Here is a 22,991-nt window from a genome sequence, read left to right on the forward strand (position 1 = left end):
AGTTCATGAAGCACTGAGAGCCCAAACAGGCCCACACCAAGACACATAGTAATCAAACTACCAAAACTTAAAGACAAAGAGAGAATCCTAAAAGCAGCAAGAGAGAAGCAACAGGTTACCTAAAAAGGACCCCCATAAGGCTCTCAGCTGACTTCTCACAAGAAACACTACAGGCCAGAAGGGAATGGCATGAAGTAAACAAGGTCATGAAAAAAACAACGATCTGAATCCAAGACTACTTTACCCAGCAAGGCTATCACTCAAAATAGAAGGTCAAATAAAGAGCTTCTCAGACCAAAAAAAGGCTAAGAGAATACATTAGCACCAAACCAGCACTGCAAAAAATGTTAAAAGTACTGCTGTAATTAGCAGAAGAAATAGGAAGAAAAATAGAACCACACTAAACAAAAATGGCAATAAATAGGTACATATCAATAATCACCTTAAATGTAAATGGATTGAATTTTCCCATAAAAAGACACAGAGTAGCTGATTGAATAAGAAAGCATGACTCATCTATATGTTGTTTACAAGAGACCCACCTCTCAACAAAAGACTCACATAGATTGAAAGTGAAGGGATGGAAAAAAAATTTTCAAGTAAATAAAACGGAAAAAAAAAGCTGGGGTAGCAATACTCATATCTGATAAAATAGATTTCAAAATGAAGGCCATAACTAGAGACAAAGAAGGCCACTACAAAATATTGAAAGAATCTATCCAAAAGGAAAATATAACCTTGATAAACATATATGCACCCAATATAGGAGCACCAAAATATATTTAAAATCTTCTGGAGGACTTCAAAGGAGAACTCCATAGCAATACAATCATAGCAGGGAACTTCAACACCATGCTGACATCACTGCATTGATCCTCTAGACAAAAAATTAGCAAGGAAACAAAGACTCTGAATGAAGCACTACACCAAATGGATTTAAGTATGTATCTACAGAGAATAACATGCCAAAACTACAGAATTCACATTTTTCTCAAGTGCATATGGGACATTTTCAAAGATAGACCACATGTTAGGGCACAAACTAAGTCTCTACAAGTTCAAGAAGATTGAAATCATATCAAGCATCTTCTCAGATCACAATGGCATGAAACTAGAAATCAATTGCAACAAGAACATGCAAAGACATTTGAACACATGGAAGCTAAATAGCATGTTGTTAAACAATGAATGGGTCACCGAGGAGATCAAGGAAGAAATCAAAAACTTCCTGGAAACCAATGAAAATGAACACACAACAACACAAAATCTATGGAATGCAGTGAAAGCAGTTCTGAGAGGGAAGTTCATAGCACTACAGGCCGACCTCAAGAATTAAGAAAAATTTCTAATAGACTATCTAACCTCACAACTTAAAGAACTAGAGAGCAAACAAAAAGAAAACCCCAGAGCAAGTAGAAGGAAGGAAATAGTAAAGAGCAGAGCAGAAATAAACAACATACAGACCAAAAAAACAATTCAAAGGATCAATGAAACAAAGAGCTGGTTTTTCAAAAAGATAAACAAGATTGATGGACCCTTAGCTAGACTCACCAAGAAACAAGGGAATCCAAATACACAAAATTAGAAACGAAAGAGGAGAAGAAAGAACGGACACAACAGAAATACAAAAGATCGCTAACAACTACTATGCACATTTATATGGCAACAAATTCAACAATCTAAGCAAAATGGACAAATTTCTAGAAACACATAGTCTCCCAAAACTGAACCCAGAAGAGGTAGAACACTTCAACAGACCAATTACAACTAAGGAAATTGAAGATGTAATCAAGACTCTCCCAGCAAACAGAAGCCCAGGCCCGAATGGCTTCACAGGGGAGTTTTACCGAACATTCAAAGAAGAACTAATACCCATTCTCCTCAAACTATAGCAAAAAATTCAAAAAGAAGGAAGACTTCCAAACTCGTTTTATAAGGCCAGCATAATTCTAATTCCAAAACCAGAAAAAGACACTACAAAGAAAGAAAACTACAGGCCAATATCCCTGATGAACACAGATGCCAAAATCCTGAACAAAATACTAGCAAATTGGCTCCAGCAATACATCAAATAAATTATCCACCATGACCAAGTGGGATTCATCCCAGGGATGCAAGGCTGGTACAATATTCGCAAATCAATCAATGTGATGCTCCACATAAACAAAATGAAGAATAAAAACCACATGATCATATCAATAGATGTTGAAAAAGCATTCGACAAATTCAGCACACATTTCTGATAAAAACACTCGCCAATGTGGAAATAGTGGGATCATATCTCGACATAATAAAGGCCATATATGAAAGACCTACAGCCAACATCATACTCTATGGGCAAAAACTAAAAGCATTTCCCTTAAGAAAAGGAACAAGAGAGGGATGCCCGCTTTCACCACTCTTATTTAACATAGTACTGGAAATCTTAGCCATAGTAATCAGACAAGAAGAAAAAAATAAAAGGGATCCAACTTAGAAAGGAGGAAGTAAAACTGTCATTATTCCCAGATGATATGATATTATACATAGAAAACCCTAAAGACTCCATCAAAAATCTACTGGACTTAAAAAATGAATTTGGAAAAGTAGCAGGATACAAAATTAACGTCAAGAAATCAACAGCATTCTTATACACCACTGATGAATTCACAGAAAGAGAAACTAAAAAAAGAATCCCATTTACCACTGTGGCAAAAAAAAATTAAGATACCTAGGAATAAACTTAACTAAGAAATAAAGGACCTATTCACAGAAAACTACAGGGCATTGAAAAAAGAAATAGAGGAAGATTTTTAAAAAGTGGAAGCACATACCTTGTTCATGGATTGGAATAATTAATTAACATCATTAAAATGTCCATACTACCCAAAGCAATCTATAAATTCAATGCAATCCCCATCAAAATATCAACAACATATTTCACAGAACTAGAACAAATACTTCAAAAGTTTATATGGAACCAAAAAAGACTTCGAATAGCCACAGCAATCTTGAAAAAGAACAAAGGAGGTGGGATCACAATACCAGATATCAGGTTATTCTACAAAGCCACTGTAATCAAAACACCCTGGTACTGGCACAAGAACAGGTATATAGACCAGTGGAACAGAATAGAGAACCCAGAAATGGACCCAAGGCAATATGCTCAATTAATATTTGACAAAGGTGGTGCCCTGGCTGGTTTTGCTCAATGGTTACAGCATCTGCCTGCGGTCCAGAGAGACCCGGGTTCGGTTCCCGCTAAGGGCACGTACCTTGGTTGCAGTTTCTCCCCAGCCTTGGTTGGATGTGCGAATGGCCACTCGATGTGTCCCTTTCATTTCGATGTTTCTCTCTCTCTCTCTCTCTCTCTCTCTCTCTCTCTCTCTCTCTCTCTCTCCCTCCCTCCCTCCCTCCCACTCTACCTGAACAAAAAATGGAAAAATGTCCTCGTGTGAGGATAAATATATATATATATATATATACATATATATTTGACAAAGATGGCAAGAGCATACAGTGGAGTAAAGACAGCCTCGTTAATAAATGGTGTTGGGAAAATTGGACAGCTACATGCAAAAAAAATGAAATTAGACCATCAACTTACACCTTACACAAGAATAAACCAAAATGGATAAAAGACTTAAATGTGACTCATGAATCCATAAAAATCCTAGAAGAAAATATAAGCAACAAAATTCTGGACATGAAACACAGCAGAATCTTCACTGATACAACACCTAAGGCAAGAGAAACAAAGCATAAAATGAACACATGAGACTACACCAAACTAAAAAGCTTATGCCCAGCAAAAGAAACAACCATCAAAATGGAAAAGCAACCCACTGTATGGGAGAACATCATTGCCAATGATAAATCAGATAAGGGGTTAATTTTCAAAATATATAGAGTACTTATACAACTCAATAAAAGGAAGACAAAGAACCCAATTAAAAAATGGGCAGAGGAGCTGAATAGACACCTCTCCAAACAAGACATATAAATGGCCAAGAGACATATGAAGAAATGCTCAACATCACTAATCATCAGAGAGATGCAAATTAAAACAACAATGAAGTATCACTTCACACCTGTCAGAATGGCTGCCATCAACAAATCATCAAACAATAAGTGTTGGCAAGGGTGTGGAGAAAAGGGGACTCTAGTACACTGTTGATGGGAATGCAGACTGGTGCAGCCACTATGGAAAACAATATGGTGCTACCTCAAAAAATTAAAAATTGAACTTCCATTTGACCCAGTGATCCCACTTCTAGGAATACACCCTAAGAAGCCTGAAACACCAATCAGAAAGAATATATGTACTCCCATGTTTGTAGCAGCACTATTTATAATAGCTAAGATCTGGAAACAGCCCAAATGTTCATCAGTAGACAAATGGATAAAAAATCAGTGGTACATATACATAATGGAGTACTATGCAGCTGTAAGAAAGAAAGATCTCTTATCCTTTGAGACGACATGGAGGGACCTGAAAAGTATTATCCTAAGCGAAACAAGCCAAGCAGAAAAAAACAAATACCACATGATCTCACTTATTTATGGAATATAATGAACATAACAGTCTGAGGAATAGGGAAGACCCAGAAACATGGAAGTAGGGTGCAGACTGACAACCCTCAGAAGAGGGGTTGTGGGGGAAGGGAATAGATAAACCACAGAACTTATATGCATGTACACATAACCAATGGACATGGACAACAAAGCTGGGGACGGGGCTGGGGGATTAGGAGGAGGGTGTCAATGGGGTAAAAAAAGGAGAAACATCTGTAACAAAAATAAAATTTTACAAAAAAGTTTTGAATATCCACATATTCATGTCTTTGGGTAATCAATGCCGGCTGCTGTAACAACCAGAAAATCTGGTTTATCACAATGCAATTTATGTCTTGTTCACGCATACCTAGTGTGGATGCTCTGACCACAGACTCAGGGATCCCAGCTCCTGCCATTTTGTGGGAGGACTATCTTCGAAGGTCTTTGGGGTCTTCCCCTGGACCCCCACATTCCTTTGGTCAATGAGTTAAAGTACAGAGAGCTATACAGGGTTTGGTTTCACTAGACCTGCAGGTTGGCACACCCTGCCTTTCTGCCCATTGGACCTTTGGCCAAAACACAGTCATATGTCCCCAGCTGAACTGCATGGGAAGCTGGGAAATGAAGTCCAAGTGTGCCCAGGGGAAGGTACAGGGAGTGGGGGGCATCCGGCCAGTTAACGCAGGCTCCAGGTTAGATGTCCAGGCTCCAGCTCCCTGCAGTCCCCCACCCACCTTCTCCTGGGCTTCTGCACACACGTCCTCTCTGAGTCTGCTTCTGGGACAGGTACTGAATCCAGACTTCAACCTGAAACCCCTTGTGTAACCTTAGCCACAGGATGTTTGATTCATTAAATACCAGATGACTGCAAAGACGGGAAGGCATTTTCCTTCACCAAAGAGGAAATCGCAAAAAGGGAGATTATAACCACCTTTGAATTATAGAAAAAAATCACTGGCAACGTTCCTGGAATTCAAGACATACGTTCCTGTGATAAGCTGCTACCAGTGGGATTCTGTCCCGTGGGCAAAGCAATGGGCACCTCAGATGCCGGGAGGCCGGAGGCCCAACTACATCAGGTCTGGTTAGAGAGTGAAGCAGCGGCTACTCGAGGGCGGTTACCTAATTACCAGGTCTCAGGGGGAGTCTGAAATCAGTTTTTAAAGGGATATCTCTTCCACCCAGCTGGTGTGGCCAGTGGTTGAGCAGCGACCCCTGCACCAAGAGGTCACCAGTTTGACTCCCAGTCAGGGCACGTGCCCAGGTTGTGGGCCCGATCCCCAGTGGGGGTCATGCAGGAGGCGGCCAGTCGATGATCTCTCTCATCGATGTTTCCATCTCTCTCCCTCTTCCTTCCTCTCTCTGAAATCAATAAAGAAAAGAAATTTTTTTTAAAAAGGACTATCTCTTCCAGGCAGCACCTTTCCACAGGCCCCGGAATCTTTCCGGACATAACTGACGTCCCTTCGGCAGGTCCCGGCAGGTGGACTTCCATGGCTGACGAAATCTGGAATCACTGTCAGCGGACAAGGTGTGATGCAGACCCACAACCACACAGCCGTGAAGACCTCGATTCGGGGTCCACGAGGGGCAGGAAGGGACAGTGAAGATGTTGAAGGTGGAGGGAGCGTTCAGGGGGCAGGGAGGAGAGTGGGAGGCAGGAGACCCAGGACGCTCAGTATTCATGCAAAGGGCTCATCCACACGCATCAGCGGGAGGCCCAAGTCTGGTGACCGCAGAGCACAGCCAGGACCTCAGGACGTGGGGACGGTGGCCAGGAGGCGACCGAGAAGCCCTGGTCTGGAAGGAGAGCCTGCAGTGTGGGGGCAGGAGGCGGGCACACTGCCAGACAGAGAAGGGGATGGGATCCTCTTCACCTCCAAAGGGAGGACACACCTGAGCAGGTGACTGTGATGGCTGGGGAGGGAGCATCCCAGGGAGAGGAAGGCATCTGCACAGAACATCTGAAACCAGCTGGCCGCCCAAGTGCAGCACGCACTCCAAGGTGGGCTGCGGAGGGGCTAGCACTGGGCCCTCAGGCTTCACCGCTGGGCCCCGGCATCTGGGCTTCCCCTGACAGGGAGACGTTCTCAGGACTGGCCTCCCCTCACAGTGTCTCCGAGTGCAGACAGCACCTTCCGGCCGTGCAGAGGAGCCGCACAGGCTGCAGCCTTACAGGCCCACCGCAGTTGCTGCCCAGTGCCCAGTGCCCAGAGCTGTAGGCTGAGAGGCTCCAGAACCATCGCCTCCCCTGCAGGCCAGAAAGTACGCCCTCAGCTCCCACCAACTTTGCCCTGCGGAGGGAGGCCCTGCCCAGCCCCTGCCCCAGCCCCTGCCCCAGTCTGACTGCTCCCCCGGCCTCCTTGCAGGCCTCCCAGAGGTCCTCTCTGCGGCCTCCCCTGACAGGACCGCCCTTCGTCTACAGCTGTGGCCGACCCTGCGTGGGCCCTCATCCATCTGGCTCACCGCTGCTGTCAGGGAAACGTGGGTCTATCCCCAGCTCTGCATGGCCTGGGACTGTGCACAGATGCGCATGGATCACATGAGTGAACTAGCAAAGACGTGGAGAACAGGGACCTTAAAAAGACACCTAGTTCCTGACACAAAAACCCTTTCACCAAAATAATGTTTTCTTCCTTTCTTCCTTCACTCTTCATTCAGTGTTTAGCTGCTGTGAGCACGACCCACGGTTTACGTGGAGCCTGGGGCGGGCAAACGGCAAGGAGACACCCGGAGAGGAAGCGGCCTCGTCGTCTCTGGGTCGAAGTGCACATGGGTGTCCCATGGGTTTGGTCTATTTTTAATGGCAAAACCATTTGTGTTATCTACTGCCATGTAACAAATAACTCCAAAATTACAAACTTAAAACATATCTTTGCCCGGTCGGTGTGGTTCACTGGTTGAGCATGGACCCATGCACCAAGAGGTCGCCGGTTCAATTCTCGGTCAGAGCACATGCCCAGGTTGTGGGCCCGATCCCCAGTGGGGGGCATGCAGGAGGCGGCCAATTGATGTTTCTGTCTCTCTCCCTCTCCCTTCCTCTCTCTATAAAATCAATAAAGAAAAACACATACACACATCTTTATCACATACTTTCTGTGGGTCGGAACAGCACCTGGCTTAGCTGGGGCCTGTGGCAAGGGCATCTCGTTAAGATGGAGCCAAGCTGCCAGCCAGGCTGCCGCCTCATCTGACAGCTTCACTGGGAACTCTCGGGCCCTCTCAGGGCTGTGACAGGCCACGTACCTTTCCCTGTGAGCTGCTCTCCGGGCTGCTTCCTAACCTGACCACTGGTGTCTCCAGGAGGAGTACCCAAGGGGAAAGCCACAGCTTTTTTGTCATCTGATCTCAGAAGGGAAATCCTATCACTTATGCCATGTTCTGCTCATTAAAAGTGAGTGCAGAAGTCCAAGCACATTCTAGAGGAAAGGGTCCCACGAGGCAAGTCCCAGGAAGAGACAAGTCTCGGGCCATCCCAAGGCTGCCTACCACATCCACATTCCCGCGGCAGATCTTCTCTCCCAACACTAACCACCACGGGCTCCTCTGGAACCCTGGCACCCACCCATCAAAAGCTGGAGCCCTCCTTTTGCACCTGGGTAAGCCTTTGTGACAGTCCCCATCGATACAGAAGAGCAGAAGTGAGGTGATGGGACTTTCGGGGCTTCCCCCTTGTCTTCTGAAGATGCTCACTTTTGGAACTCAGCTGCTCCGTTGTATAGAAGCCCAAGAAGCCATGCAGAGGCGCTGAGACCCCAGGCCCGAAGCCGAGTCACGTGGCTGACAGCCAGCACCAACAGGTGAGCGTGCGCTGTCAGGAGGGGCCTGTCAGCTGACGCCATGAGCAGCCCAAATGGCAGATTCATGAGAAAGGGAAATTACTGTAATTCTTAAACTAGTAAATCTTCAGGTGAATTGTTACCCAATGATAGATAACAGATCTAACTCCCAAAGCTCTCCTCCCCATGGCGGGGCGAGCCTGAGGGACCCCTAGGCCGGAAGAAGTCTGAGCCTGCCCAGGAAGCAGCGGCGGTGCCGTGCCCACAGGTGCCAGGTGCGGCTCCAGCAAAGGCAGGAGAGTCTGCTGAAGGAAGGGATGAAATGTCGCCTGTGGTCTGGGAACCCCGGAATTGCCCAGAGACAGCTGACAAGGACAGCAGCCACCTTCAGGCGGGGGTGAGGGCTAGACTAGGGAGACCCCAGCTCGTGGGCTGGCCCGAAAGCGAGAAGAGGAAGAGAGCCTGGAGCAGCTTCCCAGCCTGGGCAGCAGCCTGGCCAGTGACGGAGGCTGCAGAGCACGGGATTCCCAGCTTCCGCAAGTCCCAGCCCGCATCCGAATGCCGGCACCCACTTCCCTGCAGCTGAGTGTGAAAGCCAAGGTCAGAGTTCAGAAAGCCTCTCACAGAAGGACCTCTGCGACCTCTGTGATATCGGCTCGTAGCCGCAGACTGGCTGCCATCTCAGCGCCCCCGGAGGCATTGCACACGTGCCGACTCGTGCAAGAAACACAAGGACGTGAGACAGCTGGTGGCGAGCTGCTGGCCTCACACTGGGAGAGGTCAGCAGGAGGAAGGGTAACCAGCTGAGAAGAGGCCCCCACAGCAGGAAGGAGGGCACCCAGACTCTGGGGTGCCCAGGAAATTCGACACACTGGCAGATTTTCTTTCCAAAAGTGATCCTTTCTGTGATCCCGTCATAAACACCAGGTGTCGGCCCTGCTAGGAGTGTTCCTCACAGGAGCCATTGTCACCAAAATTTAAGAAAAGGTAAGAGTGAGCTTTTTCTTTTTTTTAATCCTCATGTGAGGACATTTTTCCATTTTTTGTTGAGATAGAGTGGGAGGGAGAGAGAGAAAGACAGAGGAAAACATCGATGTGACACATCGAGTGGCTGCCACCCGCACGACCAACCAGGGCCGGGGACAAACTGCAACCGAAGTACGTGCCCTTAGCGGGAACCGAACCCGGGTCTCTCTGGACCGCAGGCTGACACTCTAACCACTGAGATAAACGGCCAGGGCAATTTTGCCAGGGCAAGAGGGAGCTTTTTATAACACGTTTCTGTCTCACATGTCAATAGGACGTTCCCAGCAAAGCTCTTTTTTTTTTTTTTTTAATCCTCACCCGAGGACATTTTTCCATATTTTGTTCAGATAGAGTGGGAGGGAGAGAGAGAGAGAGAGAGAGAGAGAAACATCGACGTGAAAGGGACACACCAAGTGGTTGCCACCGGCACAACCCAACCAGGGCCGGGGACAAACTACAACCGAGGTATGTGCCCTTAGCGGGAACCGAACCCAGGTCTCTCTGGACCACAGGCCAACACTCTAACCGCTGAGCCAAACTGGCCAGGGCTCCAGCAAACCTCTTTTAAAGGCATCCCTGTGATATTTTTGTCCCTAGATTACTATACCATTTTCTGTGGCCTGTTTCTAATACCACATGCTGTGGGGAAAAACCCCTCCTCAGGCAGGTAGACTGGGGGGGACCTGGCAGAGGACTGTAAGAGCCACCCCCGCCCCCGCCCCTGCCCCCACCCCAGGTGGGAGGATGAGGAAGGCCTAGCAGATTTCATCTGGCAACAATATGGAAAGACCTCACCCCCAGCCCCATGGGGCAGAACAAAAAGGAGCCAAGAGCAAGGAGCAAGCGCTCTGCCCAGCCCCCGGCTTCCAGACAGAGTCCGGACAGAAAGGAAGCAGACACGCTTGGAATTCCAAAAATGCAACCTGTCTGGGCCTCCTGGCTTCCCCAGCTCAGAGCAGGGCTGGGAGCACAGGGCCAGCTTCTACCCCGTCCAGAGGCAGGCTGGAACGCATGCCATCACCCCAGTCCAGCTGGGACTTCCTCTCCACATCCCCAAAGTGGCCTGCGTGCCAGTGGCCAGCTCCAAGGAGAAAGCCGCACCATCTCCCCTGAAAATGCAGCCCTGAGCACCCCCCCCCCCATGATCTTCAGGAGGGTGTCCCCCCCCCCCCCCCCCGGCTCCCTGCCCCAGACACATGCTGGCAGGAGGAAAAGTCTCGTCAGTCCCCCTTCCGCAAACTCCTGGAAAACTCGTGTTTTTCATTAAGAAAACTTCTGAATTCATCTCACCTAGAAAGAAGGCCTTCCAAGACATCGGTCACAGGCGGGCAGAAAGAGACTGACTCACCCAAAGATACCTGTCTGGGACGAAACTCCAGCAACTGGCCTGACACTGAGGGCGCAGAGGAACCTACTACCTCCGAGAACAGATCTGTGCCGAGACCCAGCTGGACTGTCCCCAGAGGCAAGGATCTGCCCACAACAGCAGACGGGAAGGCAGGCAGGACACAGCGGACAGGACAGATAGGACAGGCAGACGGGAAACAGCAGACAAGGGACAAAGGCAGGAGGAGCAGACAGAGGACGGTGGACAGGGGCAGCAGACAGGAGGTGACGCACAGGACGCGGCACACAGGGACAGCCAGCTGTGCACCGGCCATCATGCTTCGTCTCTGCTGGGTGGGGCTGGAGGAGAAACACCTGTGCGCTGAGCTCACCGAGGAGCCTGGCGGCGGCAGTTCCAACACAACATGTTTGCTACTTCCTCCAGTCACTGCTCTCGGCCTGTAACTCTCAGCCTGCAGGTCAGATCTCTTTTGGGGGCACAGCTAAGTACTGAAAAGTCCAGTTATACTGAATAGTGTCTATGCATCTAGTTCTGTTAAAACTCATTGCTGTGTCCGCTCCCCTCACCGGGCAGGGCAAGGGCAGCATGAGGGAGAGGCCCCGCCAGGTGCAGCTTCCCTCTGCGAAGCACCAGGCCAGGCTCCTTCCTGGGCGTGAGGACACTCTTCAGGGGGTGCTCCCGCGGCCTCTCACCACCCTGGTCTGAGCCATCAGCTGCTCAGGCTCTCACCGGAGCCCAGCCCTCCCGTGGACGTCCACAGCACACTCAAGGCCACGGATGGCTAAGGAAACATGCACTGTGTATTTCATGTTTCATAAATGTCTTGATTCAAAGCGGCAAGATAGTGGACGTCAATGGCTACGACCGTGGCTAGTGAAGGCGAAACAGCCAGGTCTCCGTCAATAAGCTGTGATCTGTAGTATTTGCCAATTTCCCTCGTGTAAATATTCTCACCATCGCCGATTTTTCATTACCAAAGTCTTGTCATGAACACAGAGTTGGAAAAAATGGTGCACAGCCCTGGCTGGTTTGGCTCAGAGGTTAGAGTCTCAGCCTATGGACCAAAGAGCTGCGGGTTCAATTCTGGTCAAGGGCATGGACCTCGATTGTAGTTTGGTCCCCGGCCCTGGTTGGAGTCATGCAGGAGGCAACCAATCCATGCGTCTCTCGCATTGATGTTTCTCCCCCCCCCCCCTTTCTCCCTCTCACTCTGTCTGAACATAAATGGAAAAATATCCTCAGGTGAGAATTTTTTTTAAAGCTGCACAATCAGCTCTCACCAGCTGTGAGAGAAGCCCAGCTCAGCACACCACTGGAGAGAACACACGTGAGTGTCCTGGGTGACATGGGAGTGTCAGAGCCCTGAAATCAAGAACCTGAGAGCCACTGCTCTGCATCACCCCACCTAAAGCTGCGCAAAGGACTGCGAACCACGTCAGGACACGAGGCAGAGACCGCCCCCACCCCGGCAGTCCCACCCACCTTGCGCGTCCCTGGTGGGAGGCCCTGGTAAGGGGGTCCGGAGGGCTGGCGGGTGGTGAGCACGTGGCCCTCCGCCGGGGAGGTGCAGTGGGGAGCCTGGCTCGGTTACCAGGTGGACGTTGCTCGCGATGACCTCGCTACGATCAGCGCAATGGCACTGCTCTGAGCCACAGTCTTCACCCAGGTGCCCAGGTCCCCACTGCTGATGGGCATGCAGAGCAGAGACACGGATGGAGCAGCAGGAAGCCTGGGGTGCGAGGAGTGATCTACAGGGAGGAGACCTCGCCGGAAGGTAGCCACGCGAAGGTGACACCTGAGTCTCTGCGCCAGCCCTGAAACAAACCGGCCACGACAGCGAGCTGCCACGCCCAAGGCCCTGCGGGCCCGTGACCCTCGTGATCTTGCCACGACCTGCCGTGATTTCCACAGCATCTCCACCAGCCTGGCTCTGGGAACCAGGAACCCCAAGTAGGACCATGCTGCTCTGCCCTTGAGCTGGTGAGGAAACAGACAGGGGGCACAGCGGGCACAGGGGGACTACACGGTGCCCACAGCAGCAGAACCTCAAGGACACACTGGCCAGGTGGGGCCTGAGGGGCCTTCCGTGGGAGGCACATGTACCAGGCTTTGAGGGGCAGCAGGGGTGCCTCCGTCCACGAGGGTGACCGAGTGCCCCAGGGGCACTGCACAGCAGTGGCAAAGGGACGAGGCCGTCACGGGACTGTGAGGCAGGACCCCCAGGGGTCCAGAGCTAGGAAGGCAGTAGGATGAACCCAGTGGCCACTGAGTGTGAACTCCTTCTGCTCGCCCAGCGAGAGCTCCAAGCAGCAGGTGTCCTCTGCCCGGACGGGCCAAGTGAACTGGTCCCTATCTGTCCTACAAGCCCAGGAAGTTCCCCCACACCCCACTTCTAGGTGCTGTCATCAGGCTGCCCCACCTCTCCCTGCCCCGGGATGCCCTACACCCTGTCCCGTGAGTGCTCGGTGGGCAGGAGACAAGCCTGCAGCTGCTGATGGCCATCTTCTTCCCTGCAAGGAAGACATGAGACCAACCCAAAGGGGAAAGCAAAGTTCAAGGCTAAAGTGAACCCAGACTCCATTTCTGACGCCCACCTAATCTCTGAGTCCTGGGTGTCCCCAGCGAATGGTAACAAAAGCCCTCTGTGCCCAGGCAGGGTGACAGCAGTTTGGTTTCAAGGAGCAGTAATTAAAAGTTACATTTCCTTTGCAGGAGCAGAGTCAGCCACGGGGAAATGAGGAAAGAGATCATTGAACAGAAGGATTTGCACCTTGCGGGGCTGAGAGTGAATTCGCAAACAGCAAAGGTTTGACACAGCATCACCGTCATCGCGTCATCCTCACCCTATCTCTTGGCTCTAAAATATGCCAAGTACAGCCTTTTCCCCACCTGGACCCGGGAAACAGGAGAGTGTGGAGGGAAGAAGAAGGTCCCTGCTGTGCAGAGACCCTTAAGAAAAAGCAAAGCGGTTTCAGAGCTAAAGATGAAGCACCTGAGAAAGAACTTTGCCCAAAAGTTGCTTCAAGAGGCAAAGACAAAGTGTATGTACGAAATAGTTAAGCACCATCACAAGGAATATGGGCAGATGTGCGGAACAGAGATTCGAATGGCTGGGACGGCAACTTTGCGTACCTGCAGAGGCCAGGTTGGCATCTGTGATCAGGATCGGAGGTATCAGTGATGTGAGCCCCAAAGTCCAAAAGGTGCCATGGCGTTTGCGCCTTCCCCAGATCTTCGTGGTACCTTTGTTAACCACAACAAGGCTTCCGTTAACTAGCTGAGGATTAGAGAACCATACACTGAACGGGGCACTCAGACCTGAAGTCAGCAAATGAACTGATTTACAAGTGAGGTTCCGGGAAAACCCACACAAAACAAAGTGCCCTGCAGAATGCCCGATCTCCTGGTAACTATGGCATAATCGGCATGGAGGCTCTGATCCATGAAGCCCAGACTGTTTCAAAGAAGCTAATGACTTCCTGTGGCCCTTCCAGTGACCTCCACAAGGCGGGGGGAAAAAAAAACACCATTTGTGCAGAAGGTGGAGATGCTTATTAGCAGATGAACTAAGGTATCGACCATGGTCATGTTTGTCATCTGGTCAGTTAATAAACAGGGACGGCTTTCAAGTACCTTTTACACAAACAATCCCATTTAATTTCCCAACCTCTACTAGCTAAGTAAGACCCACATCCCAACATGTATGTTATTGTTGAGAAAGCAGAGGCTTACAGAGGCTGGGCACTGTGCCCAAGGTCATCCAGCTGGTAAATGGCAGGGCCAGGAATCGCCTTGGGCCTGACAGATTCCACAGCTTTCGGCCACCAAGACACGGAGGTAAAATGTGAGGACCTGAGTCTCAGACACACCACGAAAACCAGCACGAATGCCCGTCTGGAGAAGCAGGGCAGGGCCATCAACACTTGTCCCACTGGGACGGGACTTCAGGAGCCCTCAGCCTAGCCCCAGAGCCGCGGGATGGCAGGCCGTGGAGGGACGGCCAGACTCCTCTCTGGGGGCGGCGGGGGCTTTACTGGGTGATGTCCCAACACCCACCAGGTTTGATAGCCAGGGAAGGTGCAGTCAGCCCCCAGGCTCCTGGTCCCAACGAGTCACCAGAGCGGAGTGGACATAGGGACCAACATCCTAGCTTGTCCCCAGCTCCAGAAGGTGGCGTGTGTGATCTCGGTTGATATACATAGCACATGACACCCGCTGGACCTCGAGGATTGGATCAGTGGTGAGTATGTGACCTAAGTGCATCAGATTCAGGCCGACCTCCAAGCATGTTGGCAGGAATTCTGAGACACAGGAGCTTTCTCCAGCATAGACCATGTAGCTGCAGGCGTGAGGCCCAGGAAGTGCAGTGGGCACCTGGCCGCCCTGAGCGGTCAGCCTGACATGAGACTGGCCACAGTGCTGAGCACAGCAGGAAAGCACAGAGAAACAAAGCAGTTCTGGGATTCCCCTTGTAACAGGTGGTGTGGCCCAGACCACAGGCTGCTGACAGAGAGCCCATTCCTTCCTCCACAGCTCTCAGGAGCAAGCCCGGTTGTGCACCACGATGGGCCCGAGAGCACCTCCCTGTCCCAGCAGCCTTGCTGATCGAGGTGACCATGTGACTACATTCTAGTCAACGGGACATAGGCAGACGTTCTTACACACGACTTGCAGTACAGCTGCCTTTAGAAGGAGGCTCTGGACAGTAAGGGGCAGCGGGCCGGCCTGGGGCTCCCCTCAAAGAAGCAGGACAAGATCCATCTGCCAGACAGAGGCTCAGTGGAGAACAGGCTGCAAGTCACACTGGACTAGACTTGAGACTCAACTGCAGAACATTCAACTTGGAAAACCAGCTGCAAATGGCTGATTGGAAATACTGCAAGCAGGGGGCTTGGAGAGGGGACAGAAAAAGACACAGAGTGGGCAAGCCAACTCACACCAAGAGGGTGGGAACAGCTTGGGGTGGGGGGGACTCAGCCCCACACAGCAAACAGAGAAGGGAAGGGGAGTCACATAGCATCAGACAGTGGGAATCACAGGTGATTCGGCCCACAGGGAGGACTCAGCACTATCCCAGGCTAAAGCCAGTGCCTGATTACACCACCAGTCTGGGAAGCTCGCCCTGACTATGACCAGTGTGAGGGGACACTAAGCAGAACTGCAGAGTTGAGAAGGGGTCTGAGCTGATCACCCAGCAGTGAATCCGAGGGGCCGGTTAGTCACTGAAAGAACATGAGCAGGCTAGTCAGAGTGCCTGGGGAAAGAGGTGCAGTCCACCCACCTCGAGCAAAGAGTCCCTTCCCCACTCGTAGAATTGCTCTGGGCTGGAAATCTGCACCCTGGTGGCTGGGCCTGGAGGCACAGGGGACTCAGACATTTGGCCTGGTGGGAGCCTGGGCAGAAGCCCCACCCAAGAGCCAGTTGGGCTGAAAGATTAGAGAACCAATCAGGGCTGTTTTATTTTTCAATCCCAGCTGCTAGGGTGGCGACCAGGGGATGCCAGGGACCCAGGCAGAGCTACGGCACTGCAGAGAAAGGAAGTGACTACCTGCCCCTCCTACAAGCTAGGGGCACCACCCCCCAGCGAAAATCTGTTTAAATCACCCTGACCAGACCTGATACCATGCCGAGCCCAATGCTGGGGGGAAAGGGAAAGCAGCCCCAAGTAAGTACATTCAAGGGGTGAGCCCCGAAGCAGAACCAGCCTATGGGCTAGGGAAGCCCTGCCCACTGGACTACTTGAGGACCCGCCCTGAAAGGCTTCAGCCAGGTGGCCCAGGGCAGGCAGGGTTCACATTGGACTGCACCAGAGAACTGCCCAAGAGGACAGGGACTCACACAAGGGGCCAGATCCAACATTGGAGCAAAGTCCAGTGAGCTTCACAAATAGCAGATTCATGGTTTTGTTTGTTTGTTTCTATTTGGTGTGGACTTTCTTTCTCTCTCTTCTCACTTTTTCCTTAGTCTCTTAATGCTCTCTTTCATTAGAGTCTGATTTTCTTTTCTCTTATTCTCTTTACCTTTTCTTTTAATTCAATTTTTCTTCTTTTCACATTTTTACTTTCCTATTCTGTATTTTATTTTCTTTAGCATTATTACTTTCTACAATTATTATGATTTCATGTATTATTTTCTATCTTGTATTTTGTACATTTACCCTATCTGTGAGTTCTTCCTTCTTGACTTTCATATTTTTTTCCTCCTCTAATTATTTTGGTTGCATGCCTTCTGGTATTCTTTGTGTGTTGGGGTGGGGGGGGGGTTGTTTATTTGCCTTTTAGTTTATATTGAGGTTGTTGCTTTTATTATTAATTTTATTAATTTTTTTCATGTTGTTTTTGGTAGGGTCTTGTGTCTTGTTTTGTTCTATTAGCACCTATATATAACAGTTGGCATGACAAGGTTGGGGTTGAGACTCACAGTCAGTGACCCTGAGGGCTGAGACCACCCACAAATGGACGACAGCAATCAAGATGTAAGTTCAACAGGAGAGCCCACAACCCACAAGGGTCATTCCTACAGCACCCGCACGCAAAAGTGCTGAAGAAACCGCTGTAAGAAGAAGAAATCGAGAGAGGAACACAGGCATAAAGAATAAAAATGGAAAAAATAAGTACCTATCAACAATAACCTTAAATGTAAATAGCTTAAATGCTCCAATCAAAAGACATAGGGTAGCTGAATGGACAAGAAAACATGACCCATATATATATTGTCTAAAAAAGACCCACCTCAGAACAAACGACTCACACAGGATGAAAGTGAAGGAATGGGGAAAAAAAATTTTTTCATGCAGATGAAAATGCAAAGAAAAATCAGGGATAGCAATATTCATATATGAAAAATAGACTTCAACAAGAAGGCCATAACAAGAGACGATAAAGGCCACTTTATAATATAAAGGGGTTGATACAAGAGGCTTTAACCCTGGTCAATATACATGCACCCAATCAAGGAGCGCTCAAATACATAAAGTTTCTGGAGGACTTTAAGGGAGAAATAGACAGCAACATAATCATATTATGGGACTTTAACACCTCATTAACATCACTAGATAGATTTTCTAAACAAAAAATCACAAGGAAACAGTGATCCTAAATGACACAAGATCAGATGGATTTAATTGACATTTACAGAACATTTTACCCCAAAGCTGCAGAATATACATTCTTCTTAAGTGAACATGAGACATTCTCAAAGACAGACCACATGTTAAAACACAAACTGTCTCTACAATTCAAAAAGATTGAAGTCATATCAAACATCTTCTCAGATCACAATAGCATGAAACTAGAAATAAATTACAATAAAAACACTCAAAATTATTCAAACACATGGAAGCTAAATAGCAAGTTATTAAACAACGAATGGGTTACCAAGGAGATCAAGGCAGAAATCAAAAAATTCCTGGAAACAAAGGAAAATGAACACACAACACAAAATCTAAGGGACACAGCAAAACAGTCTTAAGAGAGAGAGAAGTTCATAGCACTACAGGCCTACCTCAAGAAACAAGAAAATTTTTTAATAAACAATCTAACCCTACAACTTAAAGAACTAGAAAGAGACCAGTAAGACAAGCCCAGAGTAAGTAGAAGGAAATAATAAAGATCAGAGTGGAAATAAATGACATAGAGTAAAAAAAAAAAGAATTTTTTAAAAGATCATTGAAACCAAGAGCTGGTTCTTTGAAAACATAGATAAGATTGATGAACTTTTAGCCAAACTCACCAAGAAACAAAGAGAGAGGACCAAAATAAATAAAATCAGAAACTAAAGAGATAAAATAAAAACTGACACCACAGAAATACAAAGGATTGTAAAAAAAAAAAAAAAAAATACTATGAACAACTATATGTCAATAAGCTAGACTACCTAAGTGAAATGGACAAATTCCTAGAAAAATACCATCTTCCAAACTGAATCAGGAACAATCAGAAAATCTCAATAACAACTGATGAAATAAAAGCAGTAATTTAAATAAAGAAAAAAAAGAAAACTACCAGCAAACAAATGCCCTGGTCTGGATGGCTTCACAAGGCAGTTTTACCAAACAGTCAAAAAAGAACTAACACCTATTCTCCTCAAAATATCCCCCAAAAGCCAAGCTCTTTCTAGAAGCCAGCATTATCCTAATTCCAAAACCAGATTATAAAAAATAAAAAAAAAGAAGAATTGCTGGCCAATATCCCTAGTGAACATAGATACTAAAATCCTCAACAAAATATTAGCACATCGGATCCAGCAATATATTTCAAAAAATGGCCAAGTGGGGTTTATCCCAGGGATACAAGGCTGGTACAGTATTCATAAATCAATATATGTGATACACCACATAAACAAATTGAAAGAAAAAAATCACATGATCATATCAATAGATACAGAAAACCATTCGACAAAATTCAACACCCATTTTTGATAGAAATTCTCAGCAAAGTAGAAATAGAGGGATCATACCTCAACATAATAAAGCTCATATATGACAAACCTACAGCCAACATGATACTCAATGTACAAAACCTGAAAGCATTTCCCCTAAGAACAGGAACAAGATAGGATGTCTACTTTCACCAGTCTTATTCAACATAGTACTAGAAGTCTTAGCCAAAGCAATCAGACAAGAAGAAATAAAAGGCATCGAAATAGGAAAGGAGGAAGTAAAACTGTCATTATTCACAATTGGCATAATATTATACATAGAAAACTCTAAAGACTACACCAAAAAACCACTAGGTTTAATAAATGAATTCAGCAACATTGCAGGGTACAAAATTAACACCCAGATATCAATGGCATTTTTATACACCAATAGTGAACACTTAGAAATGGAAACCAAAGAAACAATCTCATTTACCATTGCAACAACAGAAAATAAGATTCCTAAGAATAAACTTAACCATGGCAGTAAACAACCTATACTCAGAAAACTACAGGGCATTGAAAAAAGAGATAGAGGAAGATATAAATAAGTGGAAGAATATACCAGGTTCATGCATTGAAAGAATTAGCATCATTAAAATGTCCATACTACCCAAAGAAATCTATAGATTCAGTGCATTCCCTATTAAAATACCAAGGACATATTTCACAGATCTAGAACAAACACTCCAGAAATCTTAATGGAACCAAAAAAGAATCTGAATAGACGCAACAATCTTGAAAAGGAACAAAGTAGGAGGGATCACAATACCGGATATCAGGTTATACTACATAACTATTGTAATCAAAACAACCTGGTACTGATACAAGAACAGGCATATAGATCAATGGAACAGAACAAAGAACCCTGAGGTTGACCCAAGACATTATGCTCAAATAATATTTGACAAAGAAGGCAAGAGCATACAATGGAGTAAAGACAGTCCTTCAATAAATAGTGCTGGAAAAATTGGACAGATACATGCAAAAAACTAAATTAGACCAACAACTTACACCATACACAAAAATAAACTCAAAGTGGATAGAAGACTAAAATGTAAGTCTTGAAACCATAAAAATCCTAATAGAAAATGTAGGTAGCAAAATCTCAGATATCACACGTAGCAGACTTTTCATTGATACATTGTCTAGGGCAAGAGAAACAAAGGAAAAAATAAACAAATGGGACTACATCAAACAGCAAAAGAAACCAGCTTCAAAATGAAAAGGAATCCCACTGTTTGGAAGAACAATATTTGCCAATGATACATCAGATAAGGGGTGATTTCCAAAATATTTAAAGTACTAACACAACTCAACAAAAGGAAGACAAATAATCCAATTAATAAATGGGCCTCGGGCCCTGGCTGGTTTGGCTCAGCAATTAGAGCATCAGCCTGAGGACTAAAGGGTTGCAGGCTCAATTCCTTGGCAAGGGCACATGTCTGGATTGTAGGTTCTATCCCCAGTCCTGGGTCAGGATTATTCAGGAGGCAAGGAGGCAACCCATCAATGTCTCTCTCTCACATCAATGTTTCTCTCTCTCTCTCTCTCTCTCTCTCCCCTTTCCAACTTAATAATCAATGGGAAAATATCCATGGGTGAAGATTAACAAAATAAATAAATAATAGGCAGAGGACCTAAACAGACACTTCTCCAAACAAGACATACAAATGTCCAAGAGACATATGAAACAATGCTCAAAGTCACTAATCATCAGAGAGATGGAAATTAAAATGACTATGAGGTACCACTTCACACAGACCAGAATGGCTGCCGTCAATAAATCAACAAACAACAAGTGTTGGCGAGGATGTGCAGAAAAGGAAACCCTCGTGCACTGTTGGTGGGAATGCAGACTGCTGCAGCCACTTTGGAGAGCAGTATGGAGTTTCCTCGAAAACTTAAAAATAAACTGCCTTATGACCCAGCAATCCCACTTCTGGGAATTTATCTGAAGAAACTGAAAACAGTAATTTGAAAGAATGCATGTACTCCTACATTCATTGCAGCACTATTTACAATAGCCAAGATTTGGAAGCAGCCCAAGTGTCCATCAATAGATAAATGGGGAAAACAGCTATGATCAATTTACACAATGAAATACTACTCATCCATAAAAAGGGAAAAATGTATCCTTTGAGACAGCATGGAAGGACCTGGAGAACATTATGCTAAGTGAAATAAACCAGTCAGAGAAAGACAAGTATATAGGTATGATTTCACCTATATGTGAAATTTTATGAACAAACTGAACTAGCAAGCAAAATAGAGACAGAATCACAAATAGAGAACAGGCAGACAGCTCTGTTGGGGGTTTTTTGAGGGGTGGGGGAAAAGAGCATAAAAGAAAAAAAAGAGAGAAAGAACTCATGGACACCGACAAAAGTGTGGTCATTTTGGGGGGCGGGAGTGGGTGAAGGTGGAAGAGGGTTTACGGGGGATAAATGGTGATGAGGAAAAAATAAAGTAAAATAAGAAAAAAACTCTAAATAAAATAAAAGGAGGCCCTTCCAATCCACAATATACTGAAGTTTCTAGCCAGGGCAACTAGGCAAGACAATGAAATAAAAGATATCCATTGGAAAAAGAGAAGTAAAACTGTCTAATTGCAGATAACTACTAGAACCAGTAAATAAGTTCACCAAAGTTTCAGGACACAAGATCAATACACAAACACCAGTTGTATTTCTATATACTAGCAATGAACAACCCAAAACTGAAAGTAAGAATGGGGGACAATACTTATAACTGGTAAGAGTCTATATCCAGAACATTGAAAGATAACCTATTTTAAATAGATAAAGAATTTCTTTTTCTTTTTTTTCTATTTTAAAATTTCTTGAAGTATATTTGTTTATTAATTTATTCTTGTTAGAGATGTTTCTACTTTTTCCCCCCATTGATACCCTTTTCCTGATCCGCACCAACACCATCGTTGTCTATGTCCATAGTTATGCGTACACGCAAATAAGTTCAGTGGTTTATCTTTCCCTCCCCCCCAACTCCCTCTTCTGGGGATTGTCAGTCTGTACCCCACCTCCACGTCTCTGGGACGACCCCATTCCTCAGACTGTTATGTTCATTATATTCCACAAATAAGTGAGATCATATGAAACTTGTCTTTCTCTGTTTGGCTTGTTTCACTTAGGATGATACTTTCCAGGTCACTCCATGTAGTCTCAAAGGGTAAGAGATCTTTCTTACAGCTGCATAGTACTCCATAGTACTCCATAGTGTATATGTACCACTGCTGTTTTATCCATTCGTCTACTGATGGACACTTGGGCTGTTTCCAGATCTTAGCTATTGTAAATAGTGCTGCTACAAACATGGGGGTACATATATTCAATCTGATTGGTGTTTCAGGCTTCTTAGGGTATATTCCTAGAAGTGGGATCACTGAGTCAAATGGAAGTTCAATTTTTAATTTTTTGAATTAAAACCATATTGTTTTCCATAGTGGCTTCACCAGTCTGCATTCCGACCAGCAGTGCACTAGAGTTCACTTTTCTCCACGCCCTCGCCAACACTTGTTGTTTGATGATTTGTTGATGGCGACCATTCTGACAGGTGTGAGGTGATACCTCATTGTTATTTTAATTTGCATCTCTCTGATGATTAGTGATGCTGAGCATTTCTTCTTATGTCTCTTGGCCATTTGTAGCTGTTTGGAGAGATGTCTATTTAGTTCCTCTGCACATTTATTAATTGGGTTCTTTGTCTTCCTTTTGTGGAGTTGTATGATCACCCTATATGCATTGGAAATTAACCCCTTATCTGATATATCATTGGCAGTTATGCTCTCCCATACAGTGGGTAGCCTTTCCGTTTTGATGATTGTATCTTTCGCTGTGCAGAAGCTTTTGAGTTTGATGTAGTCC

Source organism: Molossus molossus, unplaced genomic scaffold (genome assembly GCF_014108415.1).
Source record: "Molossus molossus isolate mMolMol1 unplaced genomic scaffold, mMolMol1.p scaffold_m16_p_11, whole genome shotgun sequence".
Classification (NCBI taxonomy): Eukaryota; Metazoa; Chordata; class Mammalia; order Chiroptera; family Molossidae; genus Molossus; species Molossus molossus.